The following is a 21,323-nucleotide window of genomic DNA, read 5'->3' as shown; positions in this document are numbered from 1 at the left end:
TCCTCTATCCTGATTGTGGGGGTGGCACATGGCTGTGTGCCCTTGTCAAGACCTGTTGAATTGTACCCTTCGATCGGTGACATTTAATGCATATAAATTAGCCTCAATAAAGTTAATTTAAAAGTACCTGCGTACTCTTCCATGCAAATGTGTTGGAACAGACACTTAGTGCCATAAACAGTCAAAGCAAGGATCTGCCGCTGAGCACTGAGGGGTAATGGGAGGTTCTGGGGCAAGAAGAGCTTTTGAGGACTCCATAAGGACAGAGGCGGGGACGGTGGGAAGGAGTGGGCAGTGTGGGTGGAAGGCAGGGGCTTGGGGACAGCGAGGGGGAGACCTGCAGCAGGGGCGCGGCTCTGGAGAACAAGGGAGCAGGGCTGTGGGGAGCAGTCGCTGTAGGGTTGGACGGATGCCAGGCCAAGGTGGGGCCAGCGGCACGGGTTCCCAGGTGAGTGGGGCTGGGACGGGATGGGAGGGAGTGACCTCCCCATCACGTGGAGGCTGAGTTGATGACGATGGGAAGGGCAGCAGGGGCCAAAAAGGGAGGGACGGCCCAGCACGCCGTGCACTCAGTGCCCAGCGGGCCCCCATTTAAGGTAAATATTTGTTTAACTGCACCGTGACACACAGTATTTTCTGAATTTAAGTTTAACTCAGTTCAACAAATGTTTATGAACTGTCTACGGAGGAGAGGCACAGAAGTGCAGCGATGACTCAACGCATACTTGAGCTTCAAAAGGCTGCCAGGTAAATAAATCATTATATAACGGTTCCATGCTAGCAGTCATCACGAGATGCACCCCAAAAAGTGAGTAACTCTTGGTGAATAGAAGAAGGCCAGCATTGGGACGCCTGTGTGATGGATCCCTGTCAGCAGAAGTAGTTGGGAGGGGGCCCAGAGAGAAGGGGTCCAGAGGGATGGGGGCCCCAGAAGGAGGGGTCCCAAAGGGAGGGGGTCCAGAGGGAAGGGGGGGTCCTAGAGGGAAAGGTCCCAGAGGGAGGGGGTCAGAGGGACGGTGGTCCCAGAGGGAGGAGTCCCGGAGGGAGGGGGGCCCAGAGGGTGGGGTCCCTGAGAGAAGGAGGCCCAGAGGGAGCCAGAAACACAGGCCACAGGGCAGGAAGTTCCCAGCAGAGCTATGAGAAGCTGGCCTACTCCATCCTGTTCATAAGACACTACTTTAATTTCCTTTCATTTATTCTCATGTCAGAATAAGTCAATGAACCAAAATTTATAAATTCCACGTCTCTTAGGATGGTGTTATGTACCTGTTAGGTATAAACAATGTACAATTCTAGATAATGACAAATTTAATGTCACTGTGGTTAAGAATCAGGATTCTCCATAAAAAGGATGGTTGTCAGGTTCACCTGTATGCCAGCCACAGTCATGGAAAATGATTCGGCCTTCCCCAAGCCACTGTTTTCACGGGAAAAATTGTGTGAATTGTTTTAAGGAAACTGTTTTGGTGACAGATTGGCGTGGGTATCACCTCAACGCGTAAAGGATCCTGTTCACAACTTGCTCTATCATCTCAGATCTCAGGCAGCAGCCACCAGCTCCTTGGAGAAACAGGCTGCAGATTTTCTATTAAGAAAATGTTGATGGTGAAGACACTAAGAAGTTTTTTAGTAGATATTTCTGTTCCTCCTTTAATGAACTGAGAATAAGACACCCTGTTATCTACGAGTGGCAGATGAGAGATGCAGGGAAATGTGCTGAGCCCTGTGTCCAGTTCTTGGTGAACCAGTGAACCCACCCTTGCAAAGCAGCCACCTGCAACACATCTCACGCTGTCTCTTTGAGGTTCAGCACTTCCTATCTCACACGTGGTCCCTATGACCACCATTCTCACCAGATCTCACTTTGATGTCATTAAATCACATGTAAAATACATTCAGCTCAACTGATTCTTAAAGTGTAATTTTCTTGTCTTTGGAATTTAGATATTTCCCAAACAAGTGGGCGGAGGAATACTTCTAGAGCTTCTGTAGGACACACTGTTCTTTGGAGGAGGAGTTTCAGGGGATCTAAGAAAAAGTCATCTAATGACACACTTTAGAAATGTCATTTGACTCAATTCGGTTTTGCAGTTAAGAGGCTTCTTTTCCAATATTCAGCTGCCTCAAGTAAAGTGTCGATTGTTGCTGTCTCAGTAACTCATTGTCACCCCCCACCTGAATGTTAGCCTCTCACAGGACCCGGGGTACCCTGTAGGGCGGGCACACTATGGCATGACACCAAATGAGAGACTCATCATGTCTCATCCCCTGAGTATCTCCTTCACCAGGAAGGCATGTCTCATTGACTGAGCTTTATCACATGTTCTGAAGACAAGAGAAAGCAGAATTTCTTGATTCCTGTTTTGTACCTCTCTACTCTTTTTTTAAAAAATCATTTCAAAAATATTCAGAGAATGTTGCAGTGAATTTGCCTGACTCCAGCGAATGGTGCCTGTGAAGTCCAGGAGCACAGAGCTGGTGTAAGGAAGCTCAAAACCCATTTGCAGAGAGAAAGAAGATAATGCCTCCGAATGAGGTAAAATGTTGGGTGTTGGTTCTCAGCAGGGTGTTGAGGGCATTATGAAGCAAGTGCAGGAGCGTCTGGAACGGAAGTGGTGGGCCCTTGGGCATCAGCGTGGGTTTGGTAACACTCAGTCTTGTCACACTGATTTCCAAGCCTTGGTGGTCACAGTCAATAAACCGCAGATCAGGGAGGTGTTACAGACATTGAACACTTACGATAAAATCTGAAACTTATAAGCAATCAAGAAGAGGAACCATGATCCAGGTGCAAGTACAATTACGTGGCTTGCTAGGTGTCTGGACAATTGGCTCTGTGACACCACTTTGCTGGCAGGCTGGCACAAGGCCCTATTGACATTGCACTGATTTCGGCCTTCAGCTGTGTCCTGCCCATTGCTTCTATTGATGAGAGGGGCAAAAAGAGAGGAGGCAAGTTCATTAGATCTGAAGATGTCAAGAAGCCTAAAAAGATAATTAATATATTGGATGACAGAATCAATGTACAAATATTCTGGACAGAATCAAGCAATGGGTAAATCTAATGTTGTAAAATTCAGTAGGGAAAATAGAAGCTTCTCCACATAGCTTTAAATAAGCAGGCCAGGTGCATTGGCTCACACCTGTAATCCCAGCACTTTGGGAGGCCAAGGCAGGCGGATCACTTGAGGTCAGGAGTTTGAGACCAGCATGGCCAACATGGTGAAACCTTGTCTCTACCAAAAATATAAAAAAATTAGCTGGGTGTGGTGGCACACATCTGTAATCCCAGCTACTCAAGAGGCTGAAGCAAGAGAATCACTTGAACCTGGGAGACAGAGTTTGCAGAGAGCTGAGATTGTGCCATTGCACTCCAGCCTGGGTGACAGAGCAAGACTCCTTCTCAAAAATAAAAAATAAAAATACAAAAATAAATAAGCAACTACACAGATATAAGATGAAAGTGCAGCAGCAGCAAAAATCTTAAGAATTTTATTTGCTAGTAATCTCACCAAGAGGCTGGTTAATCAGTACTATGTGGGCGCAGACATCCAGCCAGCTGGAAAGCCAGCCAGCTCTGCTCACCTCTGGGTACTCTCCACCGTGGTCACTAAGGCTTTCCAACCCAATAATAGATAGAGTGCGGAGGCACCGGACACAGGGGACAGCACTTGTCGGCAGAATCACGGCCCCATGTCACGCTTGTGGTTAGCGGAATCATGGCCCCCTGCCCAGGCCCTGACACAGGCACCAGAACCTGTGTATGTGTTGCCTTACACAGCAAAAGGGATTTTGCATATGCAATGAAGTTAAAGATCTAAGGGCCTGGAGGTAAGCAGAGATCATGCTGGATTATCTAGTTGGACCCACTCCAATCATGAGTCCCTAGAGGTGAAGAGTCCTTCTCCCTGGAGACGGGAGAAGAAAAGATTCAAAGGTGAGAGACTCAATGTATTGTTGCTGGAGTTGCAGACAGAACAGGGGGCCACAAGCCGAGCCATGTGGTTGCCCTGAGAAGCTAAAAAGGCCCTCTGCTGACAGCCAACATGAATATGAGGATCTCAGTCCTACAGTCACAAAGAACTGAACTCTGCCCATGACTGGATTGGGCGAGGACCAGATCTCCTTGTAAACATGCAAATAGTACTTACTAGTGGAAAGAAGCCTGGGAACCCCTATCTAAAAGCACAGAATAGCTGGGCACAGTGGCTCACACCTGTAATCCCAGAACGTTGGGAGGCTGAGGTGGGTGGATCACTTGAGGCCAGGAGTTCGAGAACAGCCCAGCCAACATGGGATGCATCTCTCTGCCTAGTGTTTTTGTTATTGAACCATTAGTAAAGTTTGACATTAGGTAAGATCTATAGATCCTATGGATGTCTGCTTTGAAGATTCAAATCCTTGCATTAACACAATCTCTGTATTATTCTAATGCATACTTCAATTTAGGAGCTGTTTCTTCTTAGGGAATTCATGCATCCAGCATCTAAAAGTGAGTTCCAAGAGATGCTCTGGGTAAAAAGAAGGGAGGGAGACAGACAGGGGTGGGAAATGATTTCTCTGTGGCTAGTATATTAAGACATTAATAAGATGCTAACTACATCCTTCCCTAGTTTATTCCTATTAGAGCTTGTTTATCAATGGCCCTTCAGAGCCCTGCTGGAATAACTCACTATTTCCCAAACCTTCTCACTCACAGAACCTTTTCAGTTCCTGTTCTTTGGAAACATTTTGGGAAATTTTTGAGGCCAGGAGTTCCAAGCTGCAGCGTGTGATTATCGTGTCTGTGAATGGCCACGGCACTCCAGCCTGGGCAACATAGCAAGACCTCATCTCTTTAAAAAAGGTAGTTTATTTATATGATGATATAAATCATATAATCTGACTATATAATCTATATAATTATAGATGTATGATTATATAAACCATATAATCAATAAGTTGACTGTATTAGTCCGTTCTCACACTGCTAATAAAGACATACTTGAGACTGAGTAATTTATAAAGGAAAGAGGTTTAATTGACTCAGTTCAGCGTGGCTGGGGAGGCCTCAGGAAACTGACAATCATGTCAGAAGGGGAAGCAAACACATCCTTCTTCACATGATGGCAGGAAGGAGAAGAATGAGTGCCCAGCAAAGGGAGAAGCCCCCTGTAAAACCATCAGATCCCGTGAGAACTCACTCACTATCATGAGAACAGGATACTGCCCCATGATTCAATTATCTCCACCTGGTCCCTCCCACCACACGTGGGGATTATGGGAACTGCAATTCAAGATGAGATTTGGATGGGGACACAGCCAAAGAATATCACTGACCTAGAGGACTCTTCATTCATTCATCCAAAGACAGGTCTGAGCAGCTCCTAGGGGCCAATCCCTGTTCGAGGCAACAGCAGAGGGAAGACAAGAAGATGGCTACATGCACCCACCACCTGACTGCAGCAGCTCACAGGCCCCCCAGGGCTGGCATTGCCTGACCCAGGGAATGTGGCAAGGGGTGCCACCAAGGCAAACACAGGAGGACTCTTTAGACGGTGTGCTGGTCCCCACACCAGCCTCTGACTTGAAGTGCCTCCATTCCCCTAGCGAATGCATGAAACAAAAGTTGTGCAGGCCTCACGTCTGATTGATTCTCTTCTCTTTGTGGACATATGTTAGACTTAGAAATAAACTCATATTAAAAGATATTTTTAATGGCTTTTTCTTCCCTTACTTAGAGGCAAATAATGATAAGCTATACTTCAGTATGTATTTTGTATTTTAGGCTTGAAATCATATAAATAAACTACCTTTTTTTAGAGATGGGGTCTTGCTATGTTGCCCAGGCTATAGTGCAGTGGCCATTCACAGGCACGATAATAGCACACTGCAGCCTCGAACTCCTGGCCTCAAGCTATCCTACCCTCTCAGCCTCTAGAGTAGCTGGGACTACAAGCCACCACCCTACTCTTTTAAATGAAATGCAAATGTACTAGGATCTCATGAAGATTAAATATATGCACATGGTAAGTAATAACTTAGCCTCTGAATTTCAATTTTAACATTTCAAAGATCTTGTTATCACACATGTTTAAAACTGTTACTTTAATAAAAACTTAATTCCAGAATAATATTTCTTACATAGCATTTAAAATGTTCAATTTTTTTGCAATTTTTATTGCAATAAAGTAATGTGGCTTCCTAGTACAACTTTTATTAGGTACAATATGCAATAGAGTATCTCAGAAAGTAATAATTAATTGGTTAATTCATTTAGAAATGAAAAGAACACCTAATTATACATTCTGCTAAAAAGCAGAACCAGAAGAAAGAGGGAGGGGCTGCCCTCACTATAGGATTTAAGGCCGTGTTCAGTTCTCCAAACACAGCCACACTCATCTCCCCCCGGCCTTCAACGGTGCCTCTACCTTAGAGAAAACCATGTTTTTGGACTTGAGGGCATTGGGAGTCCTCTAATCACAGGCAAATGGCCCCAGAAGAGGTGGGTAGCCACAGCACACACTCTCAGGGAGACCAATACTGGCTGGCTCTGTGGTGGTAGCAAAGGGAGAAGGCCAGTGAGAGCTGTGGGAGGGGGGCTCCCCAAGAGGAGCAGGGGCTGGGGGGACCAAGCAACAGACCGACTGCCATTGTTCATCCCTTTGGCCAAGGACAGACTCTGTCCAAGAAAATTCAATATGGGGAAAACATTAGTAATAGTTATGAAAATATTACTGGTAATAAAAACTGTGTTGACTTGTAATTTAAAAACATTTAATAACTAGCTTAACGATGCGTTACAATTAAGTTGTCAGACAGTTTTAAATTTGTGCTTACTTTCATAAATAGTATTGGCCCTGCAAAACAAGGAGCAAGAACTAAATAAGAGTATGTGTGTATGTGTGCGTATGTCAGTGTATGCGTGTGTATGTGTATATGCACGTGTGCACGTGTGCAGTGTGCATATGCCTGCATATATACACCTGTTTATATCATGTATGTGTATATGCATGTGTATGCATGTGTGTATATAGGTGTGCACATGTGTGTATACATGTGTATGTGTGTATTTGCATGTGTGTGCATGGGTGTCTATTGGTGCCTGCATGTATACATACATGTGTGTATGCGTGCATTGTGTGCAGTATGTGTATAACTGTGTGTGTGTACATATGCACGTGTGTGTATGTATATATGCACGCATATGTGTGTGTGTTTGTGTGTGTGTGTGCGCATATGCTGTGGCATTAGAATCACTGGTTTACAGCTGTTTATCTCTTTTAACCTCACAAAACCCTTTAAGGTAGACATCATACCCATTTTACAGATAGCGAGCCTGTAGCTCATCTAGGACTGTGAGTACTGGTGAGACTCCCATTACTGTCTCTTACTCACCGTTCTAATTCACCTTGCCACCAGCAGGTCTTAGTGAAATGCCATAGAATTCCCACAAGATCTTAAATAATATGTTTATTTTAAAACATCTTATTGATATCAGAGTTTCGCATACTATAATGGTAGGTGTTCAATACATTTATGTTCTCTAAGTTTATTTGAATCATGGGCCCACCACATTTTATACCTTTTTAGATAAGCATCAGTGGAGCTGAAACTCTAGGCTGGCTTCCTTCTGCTTTTGAATGAGAGTGGCTAAGGAGGAGACCAGGAGGTTTGATTTTTTTTTTGTTTTCCCCCGGTGATTTGTTTATTAAGCTTCTGTGGGTTGGTTTTTTTTTTTTTTTTCAGTTCCTTTAATTTCTTTGGAAGTTTGCTTTTATGTTTTCTGTTTTATTTGCAGAAATTACATCTTTAACCATTTAAAGAATAGCTTTAGTTATGGCCTTGCATTTTTGTTTTTCTTTATAAAGCCGATCTCTACAATATCTATGTCCTGCTGCTAAGTGGACTTTGGAGCTGATCTCCGGCTGGAGTGCAGTGGCGTGATCTCGGCTTACTGCAACCTCCGCCTCCCAAGTTCCAGTGATTCTCCTGCCTCAGCCTCCCAAGTAGCTGGGATTACAGGCACATGCCACAATGCCTGGCTAATTTTTGTATTTTTAGTAGAGACGGGATTTTACCATGTTGGCCAGGCTGGTCTCGAACTCCTGACCTCAGGTGATACACCCAGCTCGGTCTCCCAAAGTGCTGAGATTACAGGTATGAGCCACTGCACCTAGCCTGGCTCCCTTTAATATCATTGTGTATTATTTTCTGGTCATAAGATACTGCCTTCATAATCACAGTGGCATTGGCAGCCCTCATGAGAGCTTTGCAACTGAGACTTGTTGAAATTTCCACCTTGTCAATTTCTCTTAACCCCCCCTCACAAGCTCCTTCCTGCTCAATCTTAGGCTGTCCGGGATGCCCACTCATCAGCCTTCATTGCATAAATGACTTACTGCCTCCAAAATATTTCTTAGCTTAATTTTTTTGTTTTCCAAAATCTTTCAGTGTATTTGATCAAATAAAGAATCACATTCCTCTCCAGACTGATGCCCTGAGGATATCTCCTGTATGAGGAGCAAGTACTCAGACCATCACCCAAGCTCCAGTGCAGGGAGCGAGTATGAAATCCCTTACTATACACTTAGAGGAAAAGTGGGCTTCCTAAAACCATAAAGTCAATGCTTTCAGGAAAGGAAGTCCGTGTCATTAAGCATAAACATGGTCAATATGCCAGCATTCTGGAAGATTAATGAGTAAAACAGTCCCATTCCTGTCAGACTAGGGGATCAAAGAAGTTATATTTTTGAAAGAAAAGTCTCAGGGGCCTTGGCATGCTCACCTCAGGCAGTGCTCTGATCCACTCCCTTCAGCCTCACTCCGGGCCCCACAATCTGATGACTCCAGCTCACCAATGTGATGACCATCTGTCAATAAGATGCAGCTTCTAGCAGTCATTAAGAAAAAAGCGGTGAGCTACTAGAATTGCCCAAAAGCAAGTTCTGGATTGCCACTTCCTATTGAAAAGTAACGCCTATTTGCCCAAATGCAAATGGTTAACCATGTATATCCTGTAGGGTATTGAGTAATCGTAGGATCCCTGGAATCAAAGTCCAACCAATGGTAAAGTGATAAGAAAAAGAGAGGCATTGAGCTCCCCAGAGGAAGACAGCCTTTGCATGGTTTTCAATTTGCAGCAATGAGTTTGTACCCAAACTTTCATACTCCTTTACCTGGTTATCTCCTGGGAGCAAGGAGTCTCTGCAAGCCGACTGGGAAGATTTGGGAACGTTTGCAAGAGGCCTTGTGAGTTAAAGACATGGGCCGGGAGCACTTTTGTGTGGAGTCAGTCAGTCCTGGCCCCACCCCGAAAGCTGTGCAGCCACAGAAGGGCCACTGAGCCCCAGCAAGCCTCGGTTTCCTCTTTTAGAAGAAAGACCATGACAGCTCTAACCTCAGAGGGTTCCGAGAAATAGCCATGCCCGTCCACGGAAGCCGAGGAGCAGTGCCTGAAGGAGAGGTGGTTCTCCGTGCATCTCAGCTATTATTACCAGATACTTTGAGAGCAACAGAGGAGCTCCTCAATCAAAAGCGGGCACCTAATCTTCATGTGGCACAGAGACAGCATCTCTGGGTGACAATGCGGGTCACTGCCCTGTCATTAGACACATCAAGGAAAGCAGCTGATGACAAGTCACTCGGAAATTTACTTGTAGACGCAAGTGATTAAAAAACAGAAAAGAGCCCTAGAATCATAAGGTTGTTCGCACCTGGGTTGCTGTGAACCACGTCTCAGGAAATAACAAAAGTTTTACAGACAATAGGCTCGTGATCAATTCTCACCAGCCTGACGGACTCACACTTTCTCCCTCCCAGTGCACTGTGCCTCCCCACCCCCAGGCTGCCCACGAGGCTCCACTGCCCGCTGCCCAGCTCTGCTCTGTCTTGACCACACATCACCTGGGTCGCTCCTTCCTGCAGAGCCCTGAGCTCCACGTCCTCACGCCTGAGTGAGCCTGAGAAGCTGGAGCGCACCCCTTATCATCTCTCTGGGGAATCAGCTAGACACAGCAGGACCTGTGTCCTGCTCAACCCCACTGGCCATTTTCCCGGGTTTGTCCAGGGTCCCCTCCAAAGACCCTGCTGGCCCCAGTGGCTCCCTCTTACTGGATAAAAGAAGGGCCTTTTCTGTTTGAAGCGCTTGCAGACCTATGGTCACGGGGTCCTCTTGCTGCCATCATTCCTTTCCCTGCCTTACAACAATCCTTCCAAACAAAGCCTCTCCTGACTAAGTCCTGGCTGTTTCCCTCTAACAGAGCTCACAACTTCCTTCACTCTGGGTGACCTGTCCCTCCTCCATCTGAGAGAAGCCCTGGGGCGCTGCTCCCCAGTAGTTCACCCCAACCCGAAACCTGCTGATTATTGGATGGCGAACAAAGCAAGACCCTCCCCTCTGCTCTTCCGACCCCTCCCCTGCTACCTCAGCTCCATCCCCTCCTCCTCATTTCTACCATCGCCCCTGAGGCTTCTGCTTCCTGTAGAAGGGCTGCCCATAGGAGGAAGAAACAGGCCACCAGGTAACACACCCCTCCTGCGTTCTCAGGTGCCCTCTAACACTGCCCTTGGATGGTCTTGCTTAGCATGAAGGTAAGAAAGTAAGCCCTTTTATAGATGATTAGCCCTGGCAATGCCTGCCTGGAAAGAAAACAAAGAAAACGAAAAACAGATTGGACTTTGCTGGGGACCAAAAATGAACATTAATTAAGCAGAAATGTAACATGTTGAACAAAACCGCGTTGTGTGGCCACGCAGATGCTGAGGGACCCAGGAGGCCCAATGACACCCCCTTCCTTGCAGAACAAAGAGACTCACGGCCACTGTGGGGGCCCCTTCTGTTAGACTGCACAGAGGCAGGGATCTGGAGGTCTCCAAGAGTGGCCTCCTCCCTGCAACACCCTCCCTGCCCCAGAGGGGAAAGTAGTGGATGGAGATTGAGACCCTGCTGCTGACTGGCTCCCAGCCTGGGCTGGTTGCCTTTACTTCGAGAGCTGAGGTGGAAGCTCCATATGGCACTGACCTCTGCAATGCTTCTCATGTCCTTTGCCCCATATTCCTTCCATAGTTCCAAGTCAAATCTAAATTATATGTCACCCTGAGAAAGCTGAGACCCATTTGGTTTTTATCTCTCTAAAAATGCCCCTATATTAAAGATTCTCTTAGATCTCACTCTTATTGAAACTTCCTCAAATTTAAAATCACATTGTTCATTTGCATAGACACTGTGAGGTGCATAAAAGGCAAGGAATGTGGCTTACAGTCACATGTTTCATAATAATAATTTTCCAGGCAGAAAATTCCCCAGTAACATCAGAAGTTCATTCCTAAGAAAAGCCAGGGACAGTTTGGTAAATTCAGATAACAGTCATAAGGAATTGCTTTAAAACTCACATTGAGGCATTTCTAGGAAAGCCATTTGCCTCTGGCTACAATCCTACAGAGGACACTGTGTACAGCTCAGAATGGGTCACCATGACCGTTTCTCCTTGTGATTGCCTTTAATTCACAAACAGGCTCTGCACACACTGGAGGCCATAGCACACACACTGGAGGCCATGGCACACCACTTTGTGGACATTGGTCATCTGGGTGTCAGTCATCTTTTGAAATTATCAGCAAAGTTGAAAAGATAGTAAATGCTTTGTTAACCCCTAAAGTAACACTCTGTATAAACTTTGAGGAAGTCAATGTGGTGAGCTGGTTGGGAATTCTTGCTGAGATACCAGGCAGCAGCAGTGCACCACCTGCCGGCCACATGTGGGAGCCCCCAGCCCAATAGAGCCTTCGGATGACATGGCTCCCACCCACTCTCTGATAGTACCTGCAGTGGAGGCCCCAACTGAGAAGCACTCAGCCAAGCCCAGTTGACCCCCAGAGCCACAAGAGATTGTAAATAAATCACTGTTAAAGCCACCATGACTCAAGGTGGTAGATAACTGGGGCAGTTTTCTACTCTCATTGTGTGCACAAAACTTCTGAAGTAATGAACATGTTTTTAAAAAACAAAACAAATTAAAATAAAAGCGTCATTTGTTGGTTTTTACAAAACCCTCCCCAGGAAAGCCTAGAGTTAGCACAGGTGCTGGGAGTGGAGGGACAGGAAGAAGAAACCTACAACAATGACAGCTGGCAGGCAGCCACAGGCTCACACCCATTGCAAAAACATAGACTACCGAGCCCAGCAGTGCTTGGATCTGTGTTATGTGGTTTGGATCTATATCTTTTTCTTCATAAAAAAGTAAAAAAAGGCTACTTAACAAATTACATCAGCAAATTCTCTAGTAGGGACAAAAACACATTTTATAAGAGGAAGTACAAGCTGTGCTGACACCTTGAATTCTGGAGTTTACAAAGATGTCAAATGGTGTATCCTTCAATGCTCACTGTATATGCTAATACATTTGGGCCTGGGGAGTCACTCTGTGTTATTCTACCCCATAAAGTAGCTGGCCTGAAAATTACTCTCCCAAATAGCCAGGAGAACACCTGTTATAAATTATTTTTCAGATATGAATCATTTTTTCAGATAGTTACTATGTACAGCACACAAGCTACAGAAATAGTTAAAAGTATGGCATTTACTTCCCACCTTTTGGGAACTCATAGTTGGAAAGTTGAGGCCTAAATACATGACAATACAAGCAACATGTGATGTGCAGAGAGCCTACGTGTGACGGATCAGTGAAGAAATGCCACTGCGAGCGTCCAGTTCACAGGAGGGAGCACACAGGAGCCCCTCCACCTCCAGCCTCCTGGACGTCAGGCTCTTCATGAAAGGCTGGGACTCAGCCAGGAAGGCGACTCAGATCTGACCAGGTAGGCAGGGGGAGGAAGGCAATTCGGGGACAAACAGGTGAGCCTGGGTGGGGAGGCAGAAAGGCACTGAGGTGGAGAGCAGTAAGGACAGGTGGGGGCACCAGCCCTCAGTGGGGAGCTGGGGTGGGTGGCTGCAGGACCGGAAGGCTGGCAGCAATACAAAGACACAGATGTCTGTGGGCCGTGGAGGGACCGGGAGCGAGTTTACAGTAGGGAGAAGAGCAGGTCACAGGGCAGGTGCACCCTCCTCCTGGCGGCAGCCCTGCCTGACGTCACAGAGTAGAGAACGGAGCCGGGACCACGGGCGTCCAGCATGTGGGGCTGACCCTCGCCATTTCACCCATTCATTTTCATTAATCCTCACTACAGGCCCAGGGGCCCTGGGGTTGTCATAGTCCTCCTCAAGTGACAGATGAGAAAACTGAAACTCAGAGGAAAAACGCAACTTCCTCAAGTTCATACACCAATAAGTTGAAGAGCCAATCTCAAAGCCATGTCATCTGATCCAAAAGTTCATACCTTTCTGGGATACATGTGAAGAGAAAATGATGTGGGGAGGTGTTTTGGAAAATATCAGTAAGGAACAAGCAAAAGGGGAATCAAGATGATGCCAAATTTTATATCGGGACAGAAATAGGGAAATCAAACTGAAAGCTTACTTTTTATTTACTAATTTATTTCTACGTGGAAGAACAGTTATAGAAACTGGTCTAAGAGGGAAGAAAATGGATGTCATTGGAAGTACCTGGAATGTGAAGAGATTGATGTCTCGTGTAACTGAAAATTCTTGGAGATTCTTGACATGACTTTAGACTCGTGTCAAGAATCGAAAGTCACTTTTCAAGTTCACCTCTAGATGTCTGTCTCCTAATCAACACACGAGGATTTTAGATTTGTAAATGATTCATGCGAAGATCGAAGACAAAGTTCATGCCTCACACAGCATTAGGTGCACAGTGGCAGCTTTGTAATTTTGATTGTTGTCGTGGTGGTGGAGACGGGCATGGAAGTTACCACTATTGAGTCATAAAGAGGGGGCTTAGCAAGAGATGCAGGAACAGTCTTGCATGGAGAGGTTGTAATTAAACCCAGAGACGCAGATGGAACTGCTGGAATGTTGGGCTCAAGTTTACGAAGCAGAAGGACAGATTGAAGTTGGAAAAGTGACACTTCAGAAGTGGCCAGAGGATAGGTCCTAAAATATTAGTACATTGTCTTTAAAGAAAAAAAAAAAAAAAAAAAAACAGAAAAGTGCTTATAGGAAACCTGCAGAGTGAAGAATTTGAGCACTGAAAAGCGACCTGTGCATTTCTTCACTACTGTTCTCAGTGCTCTTTGAGACAAAATTTCTTTAAGAATGTCCAAGTGAGAGCTTAACTAAAGGGTTCAAGAAGGAAGAATACATTGAGGGAATAGAGACCACAGGGGTGGAAAACATTAAGGACTGACAGGGAGACTCAAAAAAGAAAATAGAGTTCCAGTAAGCAGCAAACCCAGGAGACAGGTTATTTCCTTAACTGAAAACAAGCAGGCAACACCTTCCATTCCCACCGCCCAGATCCCTCCAACACTCTTCTGACATAAGATGCAGCTGTGGTAGGCAGAGATGCAGAGACGGTGGTGGGGAGGGATGCGGGGACTGTGGTGGGGAGGGATGCGGGGACGGTGGTGGGGAGGGACGTGGGGACGGTGGTGGGGAGGGATGCGGGGACGGTGGTGGGGAGGGACGCGGGGACGGTGGTGGGGAGGGATGCGGGGACTGTGGTGGGGAGGGATGCGGGGACGGTGGTGGGGAGGGATGCGGGGACTGTAGTGGGGAGGGATGCGGGGACTGTGGTGGGGAGGGAGGCGGGGACGGTGGTGGGGAGGGATGCGGGGACGGTGGTGGGGAGGGATGCGGGGACGGTGGTGGGGAGGGAGGCGGGGACGGTGGTGGGGAGGGATGCGGGGACTGTGGTGGGGAGGGATGCGGGGACTGTGGTGGGGAGGGATGCGGGGACTGTGGTGGGGAGGGATGCGGGACGGTGGTGGGCAGGGATGCGGGGACTGTGGTGGGGAGGGATGCGGGACGGTGGTGGGCAGGGATGCGGGGACTGTGGTGGGGAGGGATGCGGGGACGGTGGTGGGGAGGGATGCGGGGACTGTGGTGGGGAGGGATGCGGGGACTGTGGTGGGGAGGGATGCGGGACTGTGGTGGGGAGGGATGCGGGGACTGTGGTGGGGAGGGATGCGGGACTGTGGTGGGGAGGGATGCGGGGACTGTGGTGGGGAGGGATGCGGGACTGTGGTGGGGAGGGATGCGGGACTGTGGTGGGGAGGGATGCGGGGACTGTGGTGGGGAGGGATGCGGGGACTGTGGTGGGGAGGGATGCGGGACTGTGGTGGGGAGGGATGCGGGGACTGTGGTGGGGAGGGATGCGGGGACTGTGGTGGGGAGGGATGCGGGACTGTGGTGGGGAGGGATAAAGAGGCTGTGGTGGTCGGAGACGCAGCAGTATTCTTGGACACTTTCCATCCAAGCACCCTGAACTCTGGTTTTCTAAGAAGTCTTTGTGCTCAGCCCTCAGGAACAGCGCAGAAGTGGAGAGGAATCAGTGATGGATGATGGACAGCTCTCCGGCCACAGGAGGACGACAGGAGTCACCCTCCACCCACCGCGGGAGGGGAGGGAACCCTCACCCACGGGACGGGTCATCTCCTGCAGCATTATCTTCCTGGCTCTCCCAGGATTAGGGGGCCAACCCTCCCAGTTTTCCAGAGACTTCCCGGAAAGTAGAAACGTCTGTGCTAAAATCAGGACAGTGCTGCCACAGCAGGAAGGCCAGCCACTCTGGGCCTAACGGATGTGCAGGCGTCCGGGACTGGGAGGCGGTCGCCCTTCTCCTCTGCAATGGTTAGGGTACCCCTGGGTGCCTCTCTGCTAGGGGGTGGCATAGGCGGGAAGCCCTGACACCTGAGAAAGCAAGAGGGCCACTGGAAATGAGGGGCGGGGTGCAGCGGGAGGCCGAGGGGGCGGCTGCCGTCAGTATGTGAAGGGTGCCTGCAGGGAGAAAGAGCAGCTCTACTCTCAGCTGAAGCAAAAGGAGAACTTTGGCCAAAAGCCATGCAGGTGGGAGGAGGTGGCTTGGGCTGGGAGAAGGGAGGACACATTTCCCCGCAGGGATCTGCCGCGCTGTGGGCTGAGAGGAGGGCCTCAGAGAAAGGCCCAGCTGCCTCCTGTGCTGGAAAGGGTGTCAAGCCAGAAAGGTCAACTTGATCTAAAACAGAAAGCGTCGGGGGTGCTGGAGAGAGAGAATTCCCAAGAGGGAGCGAGGGCGGGGAGGCCCCGGTGAAAGACTCCAGAGGCTCTGGAGAGTTCGGGAAGGAGACAGCGGCATAAGAAAGCGCTCCTTCTGGCTCCAGCACAACCTCTGGAATGTTGTCCAGAGACAGAGCCAGGAGTTCCGCATTCTCTCTCGTGATCTCTTCTTGCAGTTGGACCCTGGAGCTTTTCAAGAAAGGAGACACAACAACGCCCATCCAGGCCTGCTGGTGTGCTCCCTCCTGGTGGCAGCCACGGCTTCAGAAATGAATTCCACCTAACCAGTAGTCATTCGCTTTATAACGCCTGCGGATCTTTGAACTAGGAGGAAAATGGGGAGCTTTTCATAGCATCCCCTTTGAAAAATCTTCTTTGAGGTCTCAAATTTAAACTTCCAACCCTGACCATGACATTTTAGATACAGCCTCAGTTTTGCAAAATTTTAGCAATAAAAGTGAGAAACTGCCACAAGTATGAGAAGAGACATGAAAATCATAATGGTGTTTGTATAAGGAGGTAGAAATATAAGAAATGTAATTATTAGAAATTTCTCTTTGTACTTTCATTTCATAACAAAATAAGCTGGTTGCATAATGAAACAGAATTTCTAAGAAAAGCAAAAGGACTAATTATAGTGACTATTATGGATATCACTAATTTTCACTGCTGGAAAAATAACACCTTCTAGACGTTTCCAGATAAACTATTGTGTGAGTGCTGCCATGGTCACAATTTCTTTCTGTGTTAGTTTCCAGAACAGTGGACAATACTATTTTGCTTCAAGTCAGATACAGAAAACGGGGAAAAGACGCTAGGGTTTTGGACAAGGCACCCTGCTTAAACACCAGGAATGTTGAAAAAGAGGTAGTGTTGAACCAACAAGATTTTTATGATGAATGAAACAGCTCTCAGCAGCTCTAAAACCGACTTCCAGCGGAATCAGCTTTCCTCTGACTTACTTAAAAATCTCGCAATCGTATTCCACAAAGGCATGATTGACTGCCAGAAAGGACAGGTCTGCTCACAGAATGAGGACCACAGAAAGCCTCTCTCGCCCTTCTGCAACATCTAGAGGGCGCTGGGCGCTGGGGTCTGGCTGGCACACTCTCTGACCCACCAGCCAACTGCGGGGTGGACCAGTGAGACCCCCACCCAGTGTCTGAGGAGTGGGCAGCACAGCCCCCATTAGCCCGCCGCTGTCTTGGCGATGTATGTCGGAGGAGACAGATTCTTTACAGAACCTGAAAAGACTCATTCTGACAAAAAGAGCAAAGGAAAATGACTGATTTTATTACGTAGTCACTTAATTACACTCACAAGGCTGATTTTTTGATTTACTAAAACATCTGTTTGTCTACCAGAAAGAGATCTGAAAGCCACATTCTTTTTAGGTTGGGGATCTCCTATCAAATGATCTTGCCATTGGATAATCACACAGATTTATGTGTCTAAAGCCTCCTCCCTTGGATCTGTGAAGACATCCTCACCTCAGGTCCTCACTGGATGCAGAGCTAAGGACGGGGCCTCCCCTGGGATTTACAGCGCTGCTCGGTGACCCAGATTCAGTGTGCTAATTTCCATTTCTGTCTGCCGGGAACAGCCTCACTGACTTATAAACTGCTACAGAAATGAAAAAGGGTGACGTGTGCACAGTGACATCAGAGCCACAGGCTGGTTACAGCAGCCGTCACAGCAGGCCTCGGCCAGGGGGCTCTGCATAGAGAAGGGGGCCCTGCTCATCTCCGTGCCAGGGTTTGAAATTTAGGCCACTCAATGGCAGTAACCCCTCCGAAATATGAAGTGATGCCTCTGGACTGGGGTTTCCTATGCCTGGAGGAAGGGTTTCCAAGTGCACTGTGCTTATGAATTGCCTCTCCTTGGGGTTGAAATGTAGGTTCTGGGTGGATAGACCAGGGCTGGGTCCTGCGGTCCTGTGATTCTGAACTCCTCTCGAGGTCTAGCACTGCTCAGAAGACCACCTGGGAGCAGGAGGGAGCTAGACCTTCTCAGCTAAGTCATGTGATTTATAACCCATCAAACCACCATCTCCACCAGCCCCTAGGATTTCAGGCAGCTTGTGTGGCAGGAGGTGGGGACAGCACAGGGAGGATGACGTCCCCATGACATGAGCCCAATCAAGGGAAGGTGAGGAGGGAGAGGCAGAAGCTGCCGGAGAGACCTCCTACACCCAGCTCCAGGTCATGCGCCGGCTGCCGAAGGGCCCTGCTTTGCATCTTGATCCTGTCTGCTGTGACGCGGTTGTCAGAGCCCAGAGCCGTGTCTGTCACGGTTGTGTGACCTGGTCCACCCACCCTGCCCTAACAATCTCTGCTCATAAGATCTCATGTCTATTTTATCCTGGAACCTCTTCCTTGCCCTGCCCTTTTTCCTTTCTTTGTTCCATTTTCCCTTTCTTCATCTATCCGTCTTCTCATTCTATCCCCCAAAATAGGAGTGCTTTAAAAAGTAAAGAGGAATGCGTGTCTTTCCTAGATGTCCCATCCTCTCTAACGCAGTCATCTGAACGCTGAAGGATGCGCTGCATATTTACTGTATTTTACTCAGCAACACAGCAATGTCCAACCAACATTTTGGTCTTGGGGAAGCCTATTTCAAATTAACTTTCAACTAATCATTTTAAACATTTAAAACTTGGGATCTGATGGGTGAAAATATTGCTAAGACATGTGATGAGATTTCTGGCTGTCTCCAGGGGAGCTGGGCATCGTCCAACCCTGCCTGGGCCCCATTCGTGGAGCCGCTGGGGACGTGTGCTTTCTCACCTGCAGCAGCACACCAAATTCCACACTGAGATCCTTCCAATACTTGGAACTACAGTATCTGCTTCCGCATTAAATGGGCCCATGTGAGGTCTACTGAGTTGCCCTCTCTGTGTTTTGGGGTTCTTCCAGCCCACCTCTTGACTGCACCTTGCTGTCTGCCATTCCTCATCACTTCCAGCGTGCCTGACTCCAGCAGGTGACATTCCCACTGAATGTGTCGCTTCCAATAAGCTCTGGGCTGGGAAACCAAACAGCCCCCCCTTATCAGAACTGTGCCTAAAATAAGAGCCAGTGTATCTGAATGTGCACCTGAGGGTCTCCCCTGGGAGAAAAACACACCAAGTTTGGGTACAGGCTTCGTGGTATCTATTTTGGTGCAGAGTCTCTTTGGGTTCATTTCCTCTTTCTCAGGCTGCCTTAGAGGTTGATATTATTAGATAAGAGAGCTCCAGGTAAGTCAGGCCTCAGAGGGTTCAGATGTTTAATTAGAGAAGACATAATGCAAAATTACAACAAGTGCATCCGAGATTGTCATACAAATGGAATCGCAGTATTGTTAAATGACATAAATACATTCACCCACAACACAGTGAAACTGACTGTCACTGGTTTATCACTTTCACTTGGGAGACAATGCTATCACTAGAACTCCTTCTGATGCATTGCAGCATCAAGAATTCTCTTGAAGCAGACCCATCAGTGTATCCAGAGACACACGTTCCAGACACATCTGTGTATTCCACGAAGCTGGCTCTGGGCTTCTCTGTGTCTTTCCCACCTCACCCCATCCCACCTTCGTCAGCACGCTGTGGCTCTTTCCTCCCTCCTGGGATGTGCTTCTCACCTGCGATGCCACCTGCTGCCCTTGTTCATCCCAACCTCCCGCACAAAGCCAGCCCCTCCATCGAGCCTCATTCATGTTAGATCCACCAGCACCCCCTGTTCTGCAGCAGCCACAGCCCCCAGGGTGAGAAGTTTGGGAGACATGTTCCATTTTGGTTTGTGGGATCTGCATTTCTTCCTTATAGTTATGGCTCATAGAGATGACTGCTCTTTCAAAGGTGGTTGTGGTCTATTAGAGCGTTTCCAATGTCCCTATACTTCTTTGTCGAGTGCTAGTCAAAAGCGACTTGCAGATGGTATGGAATGTCTTTGTGAGATAGAAAGAACACAGACTAGGATCAGAAAAATCTGCCTCCCAACCCTCCATGGCCATCTTCTGGCTGTGTGACTTTACCCCCCTAACTCTTTAAAATAGCCTCACACCTACCTGCCAGGATTGTCTTCAGAATTACATAAAATAACACATACCAAAGTCTCTAGAATAGAGCATGTCACATAATAGACTCAACAAAGGTCAGCATCTCTTCTTTCTTTTTGGGATGACTAAAGTAGCCTAAATAAATAAGTATTCGCAATGCATGACTTGATAACATAAACTTTTGTAATACTCTATTACCTCCAAAGCATAAAACAATTATTGAGACAAAAGAAATACAATATTTTCTAAGTTCCAAGACAAAAAAAAACTTACCAATAAAGAAGGAGCTGTCTGTTCCACAAACCAACAGCCACAGTTTTTTCTCTTAAATGTCAGACTTTGAAAAGGTTGAGATTTCTGTTCACCAGCATATACACGTGGGCCCTCTCTTACTGATGACCACAGAGTCCTGGGGACCTTCCTGTGTTCCCAGCCCAGCTCTCCTCTCCGGCCACACTGCTGCCTCCTTCACCCATACACTGGGTGGTGTGCTGGGCTGCCCTCCTTACCACAAGTTTTATTCCTCAGCACACACTTCAGATCACAGAAAGGAGACAAATAAGGTGGAGGAAGGAAGATGGGTTGATGTAACTAGGTCACTTGGTAATTTCAATTTCAGATGTAAATTTTTCTTTGTTTCAGAATTATTGATCTGTGGAATATTTCTTGATTCTTCCTGGAAATTACAAATTAATTCAAATGATTGTAAAGTTCTCTGAAAGGCTCTACAGTTTTCTTAAGAGAATAAAAAAACCTGAAAATACCATATGACATATGCTTTATGAGTAAAGACCCAGTGAATAGAGAATGAGTATCTCACCAATATCCCACTGCAGGTCGGTGGCAGCCACAAAAGAAGGCATACCCTAAGCGTAAAGGAGAAATTCCACCCTCAAAATACTCATGTTGTTTTGTTAGCCATTTTCTACAATCTGTGGCCACGTGTCACAACTTGACCAATTTGAGGACGCAGAAACCCCTAAGTTTCCATACTCCCAAGGCAACTGTCAGCGCTCAGCTTAAGAACAACCTCGTAATTTAAGGGGAAATCTAGGTTACCTTCTCCACTTAGGTCTATAATAAGCAAGCTACAAATCCCCTAAGGAAAGTCCAAAATTGTTGCTCGATAGGAAACGCCAACGGCTTCTGCAGGGACAGAAGTGAGAGTCTACAACTCTAG

At 47.4% G+C, this 21,323-nt stretch overlaps 1 protein-coding gene across 6 annotated transcripts in view; it reads right to left on the bottom strand.

Moving 5' to 3' along the window:
• Positions 1-21,079, bottom strand: part of CCR6 (C-C motif chemokine receptor 6) — a 32,174-nt gene extending 11,095 nt beyond the window's left edge. The window contains exons 1-2 of one of the 6 annotated variants that reach the window (XM_063813675.1): positions 20,417-20,705; positions 8,768-8,852 (exon numbers count right to left, since the gene is read on the bottom strand). The gene's annotated coding sequence lies outside the window, so the exon portion shown is untranslated. Of the gene's footprint in view, positions 1-8,767; positions 8,873-9,158; positions 9,570-9,885; positions 9,938-10,092; positions 10,288-20,416 lie in introns of those variants that run through there. The other 5 variants (XM_063813677.1, XM_063813678.1, XM_063813676.1 and 2 more) reach the window with 5 other exon arrangements.
• Between the last annotated feature and the right edge of the window lie 244 nt (positions 21,080-21,323).

The sequence above is a fragment of the Pan troglodytes genome, chromosome 5 (genome assembly GCF_028858775.2).
Source record: "Pan troglodytes isolate AG18354 chromosome 5, NHGRI_mPanTro3-v2.0_pri, whole genome shotgun sequence".
Taxonomy (NCBI): Eukaryota; Metazoa; Chordata; class Mammalia; order Primates; family Hominidae; genus Pan; species Pan troglodytes.
The sequence above is the reverse complement of the archived record's forward strand: the minus strand, read 5'-3'. Positions and strand labels throughout refer to the sequence as shown.